Source organism: Salminus brasiliensis, chromosome 13, assembly GCF_030463535.1.
Source record: "Salminus brasiliensis chromosome 13, fSalBra1.hap2, whole genome shotgun sequence".
Taxonomy (NCBI): Eukaryota; Metazoa; Chordata; class Actinopteri; order Characiformes; family Bryconidae; genus Salminus; species Salminus brasiliensis.
In genome coordinates, this window is record NC_132890.1 from 66,817 (window position 1) to 86,061 (window position 19,245).

Below are 19,245 nucleotides of genomic sequence, written 5' to 3' on the forward strand. Positions count from 1 at the left end.
AATCTTTTATCTTTACGAATTGGAAGCGTCCCGTTAGATATGATTGGAACCATGATAGGGCTGTCCCTGTGATTCCAACCATTTTCTCTAATCTTTCTAGTAATATAGTATGATCTATTGTATCAAAGGCTGCACTAAGGTCTAGTAGGACTAATAAAGATACGTAGCCTTGATCAGAGGCAAGAAGGAGATCATTTGTATTCTTCACTAGGGCTGTCTCTGTGCTGTGATTGAGTCTAAATCCAGACTGGAATTTCTCATACATGTCATTTTTACTCAGGTATAAGCAGAGTTGTTGGGCCACAGCTTTTTCTAATATCTTAGATACGAATGTTAAGTTTGAGATGGGTCTATAATTAGATAATATGCTAGGATCAAGATTTGGTTTCTTGATTAAAGGTTTTATAACTGCTATTTTAAGGGTTTGGGGTACATGCCCAAGGCTAAGGGATGAATTTACAATTGTTAAAAGAGGTCCGATTATAATTGGATAATAATTGTAAGGTAGGAGTTTGATCACTGTACCACGGTGCGAGCCTTTTTTGCCTCATCATTTTATTTTTGAATGGTGCTACTTTGTCTAAGGTTGATCGGAGGGTATTCTCTAGATCGTTTGTTAATTTGACGAGCTCCGTTTGGTCTGACGGAGTGTAAGCTAAGGTTGATAGGGGTGGGAGATTTTTAGTAAACTGTACAGTTGTCATTGGTGTTATTGTGCGTTTTAGGCAGTGTTGGGGAGAAGAATTTACATTTTGCCTTAGATGTAGCTCAAAGGAGATTAGATAATGGTCTGATATTACTGAGCTTTGAGGTAGAATATTTAGCTGATCAATGCTAACACCCAGGGTCAGGACTAAATCTAGGGTATGATTACAGTAATGTGTGGGTCCAGTTACGTTTTGTATAATGCCAACAAGATCTAAAATTGATACAAGCGCCTTTGTTAATGGATCGTCTGCTTTTTCAAAGTGAATATTAAAATCTCCTACTATTAACTTTGTTGCTGCACACTGCCAAGTCTGCAGCAAAATTACTAAATTCTTTTAAAAATTCAGAGTAGCCCTGGAGGCCTATAAATATTAATCAGTGAGAAAACATTTTTATTTGTGGCCGGATTTGATATATTAATGTAGATAAGCTCAAAAGAAGTGAAGGTGTTACAGTGTTTTTGAATAATCTCTAGTGTATTCTGATAGAATATACATACTCCACCTGATAATCTAGGGCTATGTACATATTTATAGCCTGCGGGGGTGGCTTCATTTGGAGCTATATATTGATCAGGTCTAATCCAGGCTTCGGTAAGGCAGAAAACATCTAGTTTCTGATCACATATCATTTCATTTACGATCACTGCTTTCGAGGATAGTGATCTAATGTTAAGTAGACCGAGCTTTAGGTCTGAGGTGCTGCTGTTATCGTTGAAATGAGAGATTTTAACACTGATTAAACTATTAAAACGAGCTGATCTAGATGTTCTCTGTTTGGCTTTAATTCGGGGCACAGACACAGTCTCAATACAGTGAAACCTGGGTGACGCCTCAAAGCAGCTCGCAGACGGTTGGTTTAGCCTGTCTGTCTGCGGCCTGGTCCCGGCTCTGGACTGTCAGCAGTCTTTTACACTCCTCTGCCGACTAACTAGCAGACTAGATGCCCACCAGGGTCACTGATGTGACACGGAAGAGTTAAATATGTGCCCCATCTCATTTGTACACTGCATACGGTGCCTAGATGTGACCCATGTGAGATTGAGGTGGGCTGTGACGATGGGGCCCATTAGGGAAGCCTAGCTGGATCCCAGTAACAACACAGGTACAAACCCACTCAGAGCCCACCTGGAACCTACCCAGCCAATGTTCCACCCATATGGTACATTTACATCTTGGGATTGCAGCTTTGCTCATCACTGTAGTTTGAAAAACCTGGTATCTCTAGATCTAGAACTGCAGCTTTACAGGTGAAGGAAAAGCCTTCTTAACTCTTAATGGAGGTCAATGTAAAAAGATTTCTCGCCAAGTCATTTTGGAGCATTTCTATTGGTCCATCATCATGGAATTCTGACACAATATAAAGAACAACTGCCGAATTTACATAGAGAAAAGTCAAAAACCAGTAAAAATGGAGATGGGAGGTTTTTGAGTGACAGTGGTGATAAGCTCTGTCTGTGTTGTGCAGAAGAAGTGAGAGGCCCATTCTACATCGTCATACGCATCCGTGTGTTGGCAGTAAGGAAAGGTCAGCAGCAGGCTGGGTCAATTTCATTCAATTTGAATTGAATTTAAAGCTCAGCAGTACGGCTGGAAAATGGAGCAGCGATGCGGCAAATCCAGGCGAGGGAGCCTCTCCCCATTGGAAGACAATGATCACTCGCACAAACCAGCTTTACCACTTATCATCTGAAAGAGCCCTGAAGTTCTGCAGTCTTGATTTTGCTGTCATTAGGAAAGAGAGAGAAGGAGAGAGAGAGCAGGAGAAAGAAAGTGCTACAGATGAGGATGATGATGGTGATGATGGTGATGTTGACAATAATGATAAGGGTGTGCAGGGTAGTCTTCACTGTAAGGAATAATGATGTGCTGTCAGGAAACGTCCTCCAGCAGCCTCACCGCCAAACCTGTACTCCTCTCATTATGTCCCATCACGTCCTCCTCTATCAGGATGCAAAGACACATAGGCCTACCTCTCACACACACACACACACACACACACACACACAGACACACACACACACACACACACACAAACCATTATAAATTGTGTCTCCTCTTCTCTTACTCCTGTAGATGAAACAACAAATCCTCAGCAGCTGTGAATGTGAACGGACATGATGTTCCTCAAAGCTGCAGTGCCCAAACCCTCCACCACCTGGTCCCGACGTAGAAGCGCATCTCTCTCCTGTTCTGCATTAATTACCTGATCCTTCAGCACTGCTGTTCTAATAGTTCTGATCTGTGATGAAGCAGTGTGTGTGTGTGTGTGTGTGTGTGTGTGCGTGTGTGTATATGCATTTTCAGAACTTAATACGCAGATTACTGTTCTGTTATCTTACTCTTACAACTTCAGTTCACTCAGAATTGTATTGCAGCAGCTGTGGGGAGCAGCCAGCTTTAGAGTTCCTTTAGTTTTGCTGTAGTATTTAAATGTAATTGCTTACTTAATTACACAAGTACTTACAGAAGTGGCAACAATCTAAGGATGTTGTTGTTTATGTAGATCAAGCCTGTGTCAGCGTATGGGATGTGAATCAGTGACTCAACAGTAACAATAGTGGAACCTTGGGGAAAGGGGCGTGGCCATGTTGACCTTACCCCCAGCACAAACGCAGGTCTGCGGGAACTTAAAGTGGCCTTTATTAACACAAATCCCATCGCCAACACCCAAATAACACCCACAGGGCTCTAAGGGCAGTACTGAGCACTCAGTAAGGTAGTCCGGTCCTGTGGAGGCTCTCGGCCATAGCGCTCACCTCTGTGTCTCTCCTCCCTTGAGAGCCAAACTGAGCACATAGTCCTAGTTGGCCCCAGGTGGTGGTTGTTAGTGTGGCCTGGTGGTGCATGGGAGGGGTAGAACCTCCATCCCTGCCTCCTCACCTCCACAACTGTATAAAGGTTTCTTAAAAAAACAACATTTTTATCATCATGGAAAATAACATTTAACCAGGCAGAGAAACATCTACGCATTCCAGTCTGAACATGATCAGGTCTGCCTGCCAGACATGGGGAGTTGAATCAGTGACTCAGATTTGATTGAGTCAGAGTCGGATTTGTGTCACATGTTCACTGACTCAGGACTGAACTTGTGTGTCATTCCGCTTGTCAGTTGTGCCACTGTCAGTCATTCCTGGATCCTTCAGTTTTATGGACAAAACTAATTGTTCACAAGCAAAGAGGCAAACGAGCCAGAAACCGCTAGCGTGCTAGCTAACATATCTATTTATTATGAGTCCAGATTTCATTATTTCTGAACCTCCGGCTGGATAAGCTATTGAGCTTGTTAGGCTTTTTTTAACTTAGGCTTTTAAACACTCCAGCTGGGGAACAGAGGGATGGATTAGTGAACTGGACTGATCAACTGGAAGAACCTTAGAACTTTAAACAGGACTGAACTAAAAAGAACATTTTAACCAGATAAAGAACCGTTTAAACTTTCAGTGGTTTCTTCAGTTGCCATGGTTTTATATATAAGCACTGACTTCACTGAAGAATCCTTACAGAGTTTATTTTTCCAGGGTGTACTACACGGTGCCTGCAGCGAATAACAAACTATCCTGAAAGTCTCCACTAAAGACTCAACTTGGACTTGCATGAAGAAGCTTGTGAGCATCTCTGCTTTAGGCGAAACAATAACTGCTCGTGTCTCTACATTTCCTCATCTTCCCACTGACACAAATGTGGTGTTCTGAATCTGAATCTGAGAGACTTCCTCTGAGGTATGAAGGAGAAACATTGAACATAAAATTTACATCAAGTTTTGTTTATCGACTTTAATAAAGCACCTCGCCAACACCAGCGACACACCAACACACCTCTATATGCCTTTATATTCAGATAGTGTACGTATGTGCAGGCCAGCACACACACAGCAAACTGACCAGTGTTAAAAATGTGAACAGTTACCATGGAGACCAGTTTAACAGTAAGAAATGACCTCAGCTCGGGTATTTAGTATGTACATCTGTTTTCAGTCATGTAGATTTCATATGCTCAAACAGCCCCAATTAGTTTGGACCATATTAATGTGTCTGCTTTGCTTGTTTGTGTGTACATATGTATGTGTGTGTGTGTGTGTGTATGTGTGTGTGTATGTGTGTGTGTGTGTGTGTGTGTGTGTGTGTGTGTGTGTGTATGTGTGTGTGTGTGTGTGTGTGATTTTATGGAATGTTTCATGGTGTCCCTGTTCTTTTTTTTCACCCGCAGGCGGCTGGTGGTTTAAAATGGGTTCATCATTCATTTCACATTATACAGCAATAATACATCAATGAATATTAATGAGGTTGGAAAATAGTTATTTCTGTCAGCCAAACTTGGATGAAATGCCCAGAAGCCGATCATTAGCAGTGGCACAATGAAATAGCCTAACTATATACACAGTAATTATTTATTGACTTGAGTATTGCATGGGGAGTCGTTTCAATGAGTAGATAAACCATCTATAGAGCACTGAAGCTCAATGCTCCTCTTCTGCTCTGCTGCAGATAAAACTGAAACTTATGAACAGAGTAAGAGGAGTTATGAATGACCACTGATATATTTAAAGAGCCAATGTGGATTTGGATGGTTTCTCTTTCAGTAACGCCTATAAATTAAGTGTAGCTCTGTAATGGCTTCATTTTATCTCCACTTTCTTATAAGGAGGCTAATAATACTGAAGCAACTGTGAATAACAGACTTTATCTTTACAACAAGGGGACGTACTCTTCTTGAATAGGAGTGATGGAGTGTCTTTTCTGCTGAAAGTCCAGGTCTGGCACTGAGAGAATAAAGTAGATCCAGATCCAGAATAAACAGATGAGTGTGTGAATTTGGGTTGATTCAGGACATCAAACTCAACTGCTCTACTTTTTGCTTTGCAAATTCAGCCTTCAGTGTTGCCTTTCACTTCTACTGCAGGAAACAGCAGCGAGAGAGAGATTAACAGCTGGATTTACTGAAAGCAGGTTTGCACTATGACAATTCCTAAATGGAAAAGCGAGCATCACACTCAACACTCTCTCTCTTGCGCTCTCTCACACTATATGTCTGAAGATTTAAGGACACACCCTCTATAGTTAGATAGTTCTAGATAATTGCATTGAAATACTGTTCAGACATGGACAGCTTTATTATTCAGAGCTAAACAGTGATGGTAAAGAGAATGAGGCCACTTTCAGTCAGTTTCTTGCTTCTTTTACTTTGAAAGTTTTAGAAAAGTTATTTTAGGGAGAATTCTGAAAGGAGAATAACTTCTTCTACCTGGTGTCAGCTCCTCTACTAACTGATGCCACAGCTCTGTAAGGAACTCCACACGTGCTGCTTAGCCCCTCCCAGAAAACGTCCTCCCAGTTAAGGAAGTAGGTGGCTATTGTTATTAGTGTGAAGTACGCTAATAATTTTTATAAGGTCAGATTTCTGCATACATTTCCATCAGCTGTGGAGCTGTGTGACAGGACGGCTCCTCATATGCATCAGGACCACTCTGCATTTGCGCCGTCCTCCGGTCAGCGACTCTGAGCTAAGCTCATTATGTAAAACACTGCTCGGCGCTCTCACCACGTCCTGCTGTCTAAACTCACATTGACGATGCTCTTCATTCTTTGAGAAGCCTATTTTAAGCCGACTGCGTCTGCTGTCCTCCGCCGAGGACAGACCTGGGCTGCAGACATCTCCACTGACATTCACTCAGTCTGCCCAAAACTAGCGCTGTCACAGAACAGGCACTGCTGCTCGCTAACTAACTCCGCAGGGACACGGAAACAGGACGATAAATTCATGGATTTTATTAAATTTTCCAGAAATATGTCGCTCTTTAAATGAATAATCTAATGTAGATTATCTGTAGCTGGGCAAACTGTTCATCTGATGAAACTATCAGCCTCCTATCAAACTTTCTGATGAAGCTCAGGTCAAAATTATCCAGGTTTAATGTGGGGAATCGAGAGTCACGAGAAACCCTGGTGGGCTGTAGGGACTGTTCTGCTGATAGTAAATAAGGGAGATACTGTAGATTGACAGACTCCTTCTCAAACGATACAGCCCTGTGTGTCTGTTCTTGAAGAGTGGATTAGCCCTGCCATATGAATCTGGGGCTGGTTGACACAGCATGCTGTATTCTGAAGCGTGTATTAATGTTTTGCAATGCTGAACAACGAAGCCAGCTATGCTGGAGATGAAGGATGAGGATGACAACAAATCAGGGCTCAGAGTGGCCTGGCGGTCACGAGTTTGAATCCTGAGCCATGCAGAGAGATGCTTGTGCTCTTCCCGGGTGGGTGGATGGTGCTGTGTTCCCTCAGGACTCTGAGGTGCTTTCCTCAGAGAGAGTAGGCTGCCTGGTGATGCCACATCAGTGGCAGTGCAAAATGAGGCTGGCTTTCCATGTATCACCTGTATCACCTGTGTGAAGTCTTTACACTTCTAGTGTCGACAAAGAGGAACAAAATCACAGAACGACAAAATAAAACAGCTGTTCTGAGAACTTCTTAAATGACACACTGTAGTTAATATCCTGTAGATCTACAGCTGTACTGATTTCATATTTATTTAAACATCATGATCTGAATGTCTGTGCTGTTAGTTCTGCAGCATTATTGAGAATAAACATTTTGCACATTTTAGATAAAATTTCTATTTTGTGAATTTAACAGATTGGAAATAAATAAATAAAAATATGTAATGTGATTTTAATTATATTGTTTAAAACATGTTAAATAAAGCAAATAAGCAGCAATCATGTGTCTCTGTGGAGAATGTGACTGATTTACACTTACATCATCAACACCACTTGTCCTTTGACATGGATGTGCAAACTTTTGCTAAAGACTGTATGTTAGTTATGAGTGCTTCCTCAGCACGGCTTTGGCACAAACACACTAGTGACAAAGTAAGAGACACAGAAACAGGATTATTTTGTTGTTTTCTTAGCTTGGAGTTTTTTTTTTTATTATTATTATCAGGACGATGTGATTGCCTGAGGCCTCTTATGAACCTCATTACAGCTCAAATCCAGGTTTTCTTATTAAAGCAACAGCAGAGCTCAGCTGGGTAGAAGCAAAAGTATGTCAGAACTTCCTTCTGGAGTTTGACTTAATCTTAATAATTAGGTTCCCTTTTGTAGAACAACCCTATTATATTTGTAGAACTGACAGCTATTGCTTGTACTTAATACTATAAGCATTGGGTTATTGAGCCTCACTGTCCGTGGGGTAGGACTTGTTTTTACTTCATCACAGGAGTGTAATTCATTTCTAAATATGAACAAACAGCAACATAATTGGATTCATGTTTAGTTTCTAAGTCAATAGTTTCTTCCAGTGCAACTGCCAAAATCTTTATTAAAGCATATACTGGAATGGTAAATGCTTTAGGTTCATAATGATTTCTAGATCTTTAAACATGCAGCATTTATGTTATTTACTGTTATATAAATCAGTGGTAAACTCTTTTACAAATCCCCAATCTGTTAGGTAGAGCTCATATCTGGCAGGACTTTTACATTAGTGCCACCAAACTGGCATAACGTGGGCATCGAAGTTACCCAGAATTACTCACAGATAAGGACATGCCTAAAAGCTAGCATTGCAACCAAGAGGCAGTTATTCTTTACATTGAGGGGTTTTGCCTCCAAGAGGACATGGAAACTGATTCAGGTCTGAAAACAGCGAGCTACACATTTGCATCTACGGATCATAACAGATCATTACAGACACTTTGCTGCCATTCATCAGAATCACAAGCAGGAAGCAGAATGTGTGATCATCACTCTGTTACTATCCGTTCCTGTTCTAGAAAGACATGTGAACAGGGCTATCACTGCCCTAGTCAGCTTCATCACTCTGCCAGCAATGTTTACAGCCCACACAGGTAAAGTAGCTGTCAGCGGTGTTGGCATTTGTTTAATAACACACCATGACCCTGACCAGGAAGGACTGGATAATAAGGTGCATGAATGAGACTTTATCTCCTCAGTAAATCACTGATATTTGAATAAACACTAATAATAACCCTCCTACAGAAAGTGGTGGTGGTTCTCCATCACTGTGTTCATCATTAGAACATCTCCAAAGTTCTCCTCATGGAGTCTAGTATTATTTAGAGTTCTCCTCAGATCAGCACCTGGTTTGGTGGTAAATCAGGGCTTAATGATGGTAAATCAGGTGAGCTGCTGCTGCTGCTGCTGCTGCTGCTGATGGAGTTGATTGAACACATCCTCCACGCTGTGCTGGCTGGACTGGGGGGCGTCCAGGAGAACCCTGGAGGAACCGAGCTCTGTTCTTCAGACTGGCTCACCGACAAGATCTCACTACTTTTTTCAGAATGAGAAGCTCTTGTTTCTCCTTTTTACTGGATTTATGTTCAGCTGCATCTGATCTGATGGGATCTGGAGCTTCTACAGTAGAACCCTCTCACTGCTGAGAGACGGGGGGTAGAGTGATGGGATTAGGTCAATACAACCTCTGAACTGCACTCATAATGAAGCAAAATCACCTACAGTAGATAATAAATCTGCACCTAATGATTTTTAAATGACAAGCTCAATTGAATTCAACTGATTTTAGTGTCCAGAACAAGGAATGATGATGAATTTCTGAGAACTACGACATCAAAGCAGGAAGGAGAAGACACGGATGAGGAAAGCTAGACATGAATATTAGCTCATATCAGAGCAGGGAGGTTTTGGCAGGAGCCAAAAGGATGGAAAGGGTGGTGCTGTCAGGAGTGAAGCTGGATTCTGAGTTTGGTTGAAGCTCATGTGTAGATCTTTAGTGTGTTTTTCTGTTGATGCTTAACTACAGTATTCATGCTTTTATTGCAGTGACACTGTGAATATCGCTGTTTATAATATCAATATGACTGCAAATTCAATAATGAGACATTTTGATTGCACATTTCTATAAGAATCCTTTGTTGAATTGTGATTGTTTTTTATTATTATTATATTTCAACCAGGTTTTTCCATAGCAATAACACACATTTTATTTAACAGATGGAGCAGCTGTGAAACCCACATTTCCAATCTCCTCATCTCCACTTGTTGCCAAATGAGAGAAGTGGAGTTCATTAGGTTCACTTCTTTTTTCTAGCCTGCACAGCAAAATACATGAACAGAACAATTATGTGTGGATGTTAGTTGATTAGTTAGATTGTGATTGTGTTCATATGAGATTTTATCAGTAATCAATACAGAAAACCAGGTCATTCTAAAGGGTTAACTTTATTATTTCTTGCAGCTAAAAAAAATCTTTGTGGAATTGTGGTGATTTTTTATTATTCCAATATCTTGTTATTATCACAATATCTCCTTGATATTTCTAAACGTGTGATTAGTAGAAACTAGGTTTCTGTACTAAAGTTAGTTTCTGTTTTTTTCTAAAGCAGTTGAGTGTTTTTCACTGTGGCATTAGCTGTCATGTGCACTAATGAATTACAATCAGTAATCAAAGTAATTATAGGGCATGATGACATGAGCTTCTTGAGTAATGTGGCGACAGTCTTGCCACTCTCTGTGACACATTAAGTGATAAAGGATAGGTGAAGCACAAGAGAAGCTGAACAACGTTAGGAAAGTGGTGACCTCACACCCAGCTTTCAATTGCATTGAACCACAATGTCAAGATGATGAATGTCAGTTAGGAAAAGGGAGGGGCTCTCAGAGCCTTCATTCTGCAGAGTGCTTCAGCAGTACAATAGAACATCAGGGTGTGTTTTGTCTTCCATGCATTGCAGTTACTCAACTGGAAGCTTTGATCATTTTGTTCATTTACATTTTTACATTTCAGAGCTACAGTTCATTTTGGTGGCTAGCATCATTTTACTGATACGGTATAACTGTACACGGTATAACTGTATCAAAGCATCAAAGGAGTGTACATTTCCACATCACAATCAATTAATCATGATCATCTTAATATAACAGAATAACAGTGACCTTCAAACTGTGCTCAGAACGAACAAAGAGAGTGTTTCTTTTGTTGCAGTTTATTAAATGAGAACTCTCATTCCTACAACAGAGCCGAGTCCTGGAACGGGAACGCTGTGATTTATTTCTTCAGATGAGAATGCCAACTAAAGAGCACAGTGCTGGTGCAACTCGCCCATATTCACACGCTGATCCAGCCGCCGGGAGCTGATGCATATGCAGAGCAATCTACATATTGTGTTACATACTGTATGTCAGGGGAGGATCTGCCCGATGCGAATGAATTAACCTACATCTGACCCTCCTGGACCTTAATTTAGCACTGCGTTAGAGTTTCCTATTGTCCTAAATATCCCTGGGTGGTTTAATCTGTAACATTAATAACGGGTGTCAAGTCATTTTGTTAAACAGCAGATGAACCAGGCGATAAGACTGATCCGACTATGGCACAGTAATTACTGACCTTCTGATCTTTATCTTCTTTTTATATCATAATTGTCCCCCTGTTTTATGTTGATGCAACTGCAGCGGACGGCTGATGTGAAATGTTGCCATTTTCAAACAGTTTAATCAGAATAAAAGCTTCCTGTGGAAGAGATGTGAATAACATCGAGAGGGAATGCCATGCCAGACTCTAAAAGACCGGTCTGCTCTATTCAGGTCCTTAAGTCAGGCCCTTAAACAGAGCTGAAGTGTAGCTGTGTGCTGTCATCACATTTCAAGGCTTTCAGCATCTGCACTTCTTTTCCACCGCTCTTCCCAGCATGCCCTGTCACTCAGTTAAATCACATCAGCTGATGTACTTTAAAGGTGCAATTTCTGTCAGCGCCTTTAGACCAAAACACAGAGTGGACCCCTCACTGCTCCACCTGCAAAGTTCAGAAATAAACAGAATTTATGAATCAGTGGAAAAGTAGTCTTTTGACAGTACTGCAAATCCAGAATACGACTCGCATTTGGAGCAACACTCAGAAATAAAGGTTCCTCAGTGTTCTTTAGTTTGGATGTTCAGTTCTAGCAATAAACTGTAATTTGTGTTGAACCTCTATTGTATGTGTGGGTTCTTTAAACTTTAAAATAGATTAGGAATCACTTTAGTTAAAGGGGAAAATATAAAGCTTGAATAATACCTAATACAGCCGAAGTGATCTACAGACTGCTTATTACTGCATTAATAAGCAGTAATTATGGGGAATGAGCTCATTCATAATCATTATCTTTTGCACAACATTTTAGGTGTCTGTTCTTATGTCCTAATGAGCCATATTAATTCTGTAGTCTTCTCAGGCTAATAAGTGCTAATTACCTGGTAATTACTACATTATTAAACTGTAAGTAGGGTAAATTAAGCCTTGTAATGCTGTTATTAAGGTTCATCAAGCCAGTGGCTGGCAATTAACTGGCTGCTCATTACTACAATAAAAGGCTGTTAATAGAATGAATTAAAATTCTTGCACTCGACTGATCAAGAGAAAAACTTCATCTTTACCCAGAGACCAGATAGAGACGCCAAGATGCAAGAAGTACATTACACTATTTAACCCTCTAATAACAGTGCCCTGGAAATCATTTCAGTCATTCTGGTTATTGATTAATAATGTAGTCAGTTAATTACCAAATTGTGGCTTGACAGACTTAATAAGAGCATTACCAGTGATCTGGATAATGCTTATTTTAACTATTGCTTAAAAATGTATTAATGAGCATGCTGTTCATTACCGGCTGTTTGCCCTTTAAAGGCTTAATAATGATGACAAGAACATTATGTCCTCAGATCTAGTTCTTTACAGAACCATCCATTGAAATGTTCTTTAAGGCATCAAAAATGTTCTTTAGTAAGGCACCATAAAGGGATCAAAGAACCCTAGTTCAGTTCTATATAGAACCCTCTTAACTAAAACTCATAAACCCCCTTTTAGTTCCTTTTTTTTTTTTTGGTTTTTATTAATACAGCATGCTGGTGGATCATTCGTTAAAAAAAGTCTGCTTCTGCTGAAGACACACTTCAAACTTCATTGGTGTTGAGTTTTGGTGGGACGCTGTACCTCATATTGTTGAGCTATATGAGATTAACCAGTACTGAAATATTCATTGTTCTGTTTACCAGGATGACAAATGTGGGCCTGCTGACTGTCAGCTCCTCGTTTTACCCTCAATTACCTGGGAAATAAATTCCAGCATCTTTAATGAGGAGGACGGAACCATCTGCTGTGACTGTGTGACTGTCCCTCTCCAGTCTGTACTTATCCACTCTGAATCTGTGCATCAGCTCCCATTGTTCACTCTGGCCTGGCCGCTCTCCATGCTGTGGAGGATCATGGAGGATGCATCCTATGTTAAAACATGTTGGTTTGTGGTGGAAAGTTTTATCACCACATTAATATTCTATTATTTATCAGACGTTTATTTGAATAGAGCAATTATGAAGGATGTCTTTATCACTTTTATTATTTCCCTACCACCACATAAACCTGCAAGCCATTTATTCAGATGACATGTATTTACTTTTGGCAGACTGACTGTGGTTTTAAAAATAGAGCCATTCTGATTGAATGCCAGTGGACACAAAGTAGAAAATATGGTATTACATTCAAATTTCACGTATAAAGTAAATCTCCAGGCAGCGTTCCGAGACTGATTTCCATCGTGTATACTTTCTATAATGCAACAAAACATTTATTCAAATGTGAAGAATGAAAATCAATCATTCTTACTGTAGCTGAATTTCTTCATTCGAGCTATTATTTCCCTTGAATAGCTGCAGGGATCTTAATCAAGCCCACATTCACATGCGCTGCCTGAATGAGTTCAAATGAGGCTCGTTCTGAGAGGTGCCAACGCTGCTTAATATGGTGTGAAGCGGGTGTTGAAGCCCAGCCCGACTCCTCTTTGGGGCTCAGTGTGAAAAATGATGGGTCGGTGCATCCCAGAGCCGCAGGGGGAAAATGTACGGCCACAGTGATCAATTATTACGCCCTCTGACATGACACAATTACTGGGCTCCTTAATTATGTAAGTGAATTAGCTATTGATCAGAGGTGAATCAGCAATGCTGCCACCATCCAGGCCACCGTGCAACATGAACTTTTGGATTTTACCAGATTAGCTCTCCTGTGAAGCCTGATATGGAGGAAATTTTGGAGAAAGAAGCAAGAGTTCTATTCAGTGCATTACATCAAATACTTACCTTTCTGATGTTTTATGTTAACTCTACTGAGATTAGATCAAAGTTGTTATTTCAGAAGGATGCCACATTTAAAAGCATATATTTTAAAACTTTAAAAGTTCAAAAAATGTTAAAAAATCCTTCCTGTAGTAATAGAAGAATGTATGGCAGTATAAAAGGGACTAGTCAGTCTGATGATTGGGTTTGATAATCTGCCTTTCTCATTGTGAACAAACGTAATATAGAACAGCAATAATAGGGCACTCTCATCTTAATAATGTCCATTTGGAGCTTTCATCTCAGTCAGGGACGGCCAACCTCCCTTCAAATATCAGTCAAAGTGATGCATTAGTCACCTGTAATAAAGGCCCAGGTTCCAGTGCTCCACGATGTACACTTTTGCATTCAAGGAGCAGTATTCATGAAGATAATGGCGCCATATTTAAGACTGATAAGACTCTCATTGGAGACTTTGAGAGATTTTCTTCCAGCTACACTTTTAAAATTAAAGGTTTGCAAATGGTTTGGATGTGCTGCTATAGAACTTTTTGTATCTTCAGTTTCACGATACTGGTTTTAAATGAGTTGTTTTTCATTGTTGGTATAGTTTATTACATTTAATTCAGTGATAGTGTTTTTAAAATAAATTACAGTATTACATTATTGCAATATCATATTATGACTAAAAAGATACCTTTAATATAAACACTTTTGTATGGAGTTTAATTTAAATCAATATATAAAAATCTATTTAAGTGACAGCCATATGTTTAGCTGTGACTGTAACACAGCACTGGGGTAGTAATTTATTTACTAATGGAAGATTTGGCTCCCATCATGTAGGGCAGCTTTTTCTGCTGTAAGAGCAGCAAGTGGACATCTGTAATATAAGACAGAAAGCTGGAATTAGCACTGACTGTAAGTTAAAGCAAGACTTCAGACATCCCAACCTCAGAACTACTTACACTGAAGCTCTTCCAAAAACAAGTTCCAGAGTCTGTATGACCTGACAATAGCCATGAACTTTGTGTGTTGTCTATTATCTGCAAAACTCAAAACCACCAAATCCACACATCTGTAAGGCTGTATTTATCAGCCCTGGCCCTGAAATACGCATATACTGTAGATCTGTTAACTAAGTCAGATGAGTTAAACACTAAAATGTGAGTGTGGGGCGCCGCAGGACCGGGATAGTCTGTGTGTAGATTAGATTATATTTAATATATTTAGATAAATGAGAACAAAACAAACAAAACAGGAAATAATAAAATAAATAATGCTCTAACACATTAAATCCCTTTTAGAGTCCAGAGAACCGTCCTGATAAATAATACAAACCGGCACCTCAACTCTGGGATTAAGTGTTTGCTATGTGGACATGGAAGTCCTGACCAGTCAGAGGGAAAAGCAATCAAGTTCATTGTGCCACAGCAGATGTGCTCAGGCCTTGACCTCGCTCCCTCACACTCTTGTCGTTTTATAGATTCCTGTTCCTCATATCTCTCTGGGTGACAGTAGTCTTCACTTTTCCAAACTGGAGCCTTTTCCTAAAAGCGGAGATTTGGTGTAATGGTGTAATGGTCTGCACGGATCAATATGTAAAGCTATTAAACACTAATTAAACAGCTCATATCTTTAAAGCTCATCTGCTTTACTCCACTACAGTGAAACACACTCCAAAAACTTTGGTTCTGATTCACCAGAACCTTCAGTTATCTGTTCTAGTGCCATCAGTACAGCCCAACAGTTGGCATTTGCATGGTTTATTATGCATGGATTTTGTGTCTTTAATTCGTTGGGGTGTTTGTAGGATGAGTTTGAGGTTTGCATCACTCTCGCTGCGCTCACTGCTAATACAAATGAAAAATTGATGCTGCAGTTCAGCTTCGCAACATTATTAACTTATGCAGTAATAACTACATCCATTAAAACAGCATTCAGTTCCAAATCTGCTGTTTAATACGTGACGCAATGCTGTGAAGATCTGGTAAATCAGCAAGCATTCACTCGGCTCTTTGTGGCTTAAATTCTGTATGGAAAAGCTACCATGGACAAGAAATTGATTGCTGTAAGAAAGACAGCTACACAGGTGTGGTATTGTAGGCTAGCAGCTATAAAGTATTTATTTGCTATAAAAGATGTCTGACAACAATCCCTTACAGAGTTAAAAGAGGCAGAATAATAAAGTGCGTTTGTGAAGAGGAGCAGTGTCACTAAACACCACAAAACAGAGGTGCTGTACAGTATAGAGCCGGATCGTCTCAGCCACCCGGTGCTGTGTACTGTATTCTTCTGGTCACATTTCTAAACCATGAATCCAAAGGCATATAAAAGTCTGGTGACCAGATTCAGAACAAGGCAAACAATGTATTTAACAGCACCTGATATGAGCTCTTATACGCAGTGCTGGATCCATAATGGACAATAAAGCGTGGTCATATAATGGCCAATGAATACAGTCCTTTTACAGACCCTAAACCGCACCATGTCATGAGGCCATCATTTTCTTCATTATGTTCCTCATCGTGTTCTCATAGTAGAAGATGTTAAAGCCAATGAAATGAAAATGTGTTACTGACACCAACATGAAGCCAAACACTGACCATGAGCTCTCCAATCAGACCATGAGAGATTTATACCTTCTTGATTCTTTAAAGAAATTGGAGTTAGTTGCGATTGAATAATTGTACAAAACATCGACACCTGCAGCACATTATCCAGAGCTCATCCAGGAGAATGTAGTTAGGACTCTTATTCAAGCACTCGTATTGGTGTAGAGTGAGAGTTTTCCTGTGAATCAAACCCTAGTTTGCCCAGGTAAAGCAATGTTAGGTACTTTTATTTGGACATACTGTTCAAACAAAATGATATAAATATATTAAATGATGTCATTTCAAAGCACGTTTCTCACTGAAATGCCTTTTCTCTGTATCTTTTCATATCCAAGGAAAGACAGTATGTGTCAAACATATAAAATATAGTTTTTCTATCGTTCATGCCACTGTGTTGTTCAGGGTAACACAACACAAAATTAGCCCGAATGCATTAATTAATCCCTCTCTGGCTGGAAGGAAACGTTTCCCAGTGAAAAACAGCTCTCAGTTCAAATGAGAGTAATGCAGTTCTGTGTTTTGAGACAGGAACTATTCATTTGATCAGCCAGCTCAGACACTAAGGGGCTCTTATTTGGGCAACAGAGCTTGTGAACTCCCACGGAATGGAATGGAAGCCAAACCTGGAGGGTGGAGGTGCTGTGTTCAGCTTTATTGATTTCCTGATGCAGGGTTATGTTCCCTTCGCCTGCCTGTTGAACACCTGATAGAGCAGTAGTGGTGTCATGACCAGGCGTTTATCTGTCAGTCAAAGACAGAAGGTCTTCAGCTCATAGGTGTGAGAATAGCTGTATGTTTGTAAATGCTACATGGTGTTAGACAAGCATTAGTGCACTTAACTACGAACACCAGTGAATTTAAACAGTGCTGAAGTGCCCAGTACTCCAATTAAGGGTTTTTATTGCATGGTTTGTTATTGTTCAGCTAAGTCCTTATTTATTCCTGGTCTAATAATTGGTTAATTAACCAAGATCTAATATAATCAATTTTGATAGCCCTTCTGCAAAATGCTCTTTTCTTGCGGCTGGTTATCAGTGTAAGCTAAGATCTGGTTAACATCTTTTTCTTAACTAGATAAAAGTGCCATCACTCCATGCTGTCTTACTTGAGGGCGAGTTTCCACTATGAAGGAAACAGATGCACTCTCAGGCAGCCTGGAGTGCAATTTTCATTCCAATTCAGCAGCTGCTCGATATTCCAATCATGAAAGCTGCTGTGTTTTGCTGTATTGGAATGCAGTGTGTGACCCGTCTTAATCTACAATGGGACTAAGTGCTCGCTTTGCATAACTAAACAGCAGGGTCCCCTGAAACTGACACTTGTTAAGGACTGCTGGCTTGACAAATCAATAGCAACATCAGAGACGACAGCTATCCATTCAGCAAGCTGAAAGAGAAAGTTCAGCACTGCTGACTTATTGTGGCAGGGTTTATAAGCTGGTATCGACTGTGAGCTGCTATCACTTACTCTGCCAAACCTACCGACTACTGCTTTAGACCTCATCAGCACTTATCTGAATGTTCTGTGGCGATAATGACGCTGTACAGACAAGTCCAAAAAATGTTTTTGGATGAGTTTGACAGGAAGAAATGTGTTCCAGCTGGCAAAGACTGCTATGACTGCTGATGGATTTCCAGTCTGTCAAGTTTCACTACTGTAAGAATATGATAGCCCTTTCAGAAAACTCTGGTTCTCGAATCCAGGGGTGAAAATGTTTTCTAATTTTCTAAAAAAATCAAGAGTTAAAATCAGAACAAAGACATTGAGAGTGGGTTTAGTGTGGAATGTTCTTCTCTGAGATGTTCACAGTTCTGCTCAGCGAAACAGAATCTAATAAATGCATAAATAATGAAATACATTCAGCTTTTATTCCATTTAGACAAAGGTCATGTATTATTTTTGATAGTAAAGGATAGTATTATACAGCCTGTATTGCTGGATATCAGAGTTTTTTAATAGAATAATTGGCTACCCGTAAGGAGTCAGCCTGCCAGCAGAGGGCAATTCCGACGCAGCACTGTTAGTAAGAAAAACTTTAAACCCCACAATCCTGCAGTGTAATTAACACCAACCCAACACACTAAAGGTTCTTAGAAGGTTAGCCTGTAACGTAACAGAAATAACGTTCAGTAAACATGTGAATAAATGTTGGTTTGTATTACAACGTTTTTAGAACACTATTGAAACACTATTTTTACCATCCTACTATCAAAAGCACTGGTACAGCTGTTACCCAGTCCCACCAATATCAGGATATTAAATGTGCCCATATTCAGTTCAAAGAATACCTTAACCTTATCAGAGATTTAAAAAATATTCCAAAAACATTCTACTAACCAAAAACCAGTAGTTTGGGAATCTGTCCCTTGCTTGAGTAACAATCTCTGCTCCCTTTTGTTTGTGTTTCCACCATTTTCCTTGTGGCCTGTAAGGAAATGTGCTTATAGATACTTATTGATATTCATTCAGTTTTAACCACAGTGTCTTATAAACGATTTAATCCATGCAATATAACAGCAATAAAACATAAAGGTTAAATAGAACTGTAAATGGTCACAACACATAATGCATCACCATACAGGACCAGGATCTACCAGAACTGTTGCCAACTGTTTTTGAAGATAAACTGAGGAAAGCATTAATAGCTTGTTCTGTTGCACAGGAACATGTGTTTTGTTTCATGCGCTGAGATTGTGTGGGTCAGGGTTGGCGTCTGAAAGAGGAGCAGAGGGCAGGAACATACAGCATGTAGGCAGCTGAGCTGTCTCTGCCTGCTGAATACTGATATCCTCTCCACTGGTGCTCCCACAAAAAGAGGGTGTCACTTCATTTCCCCGCACAGGAGTTCTGCAA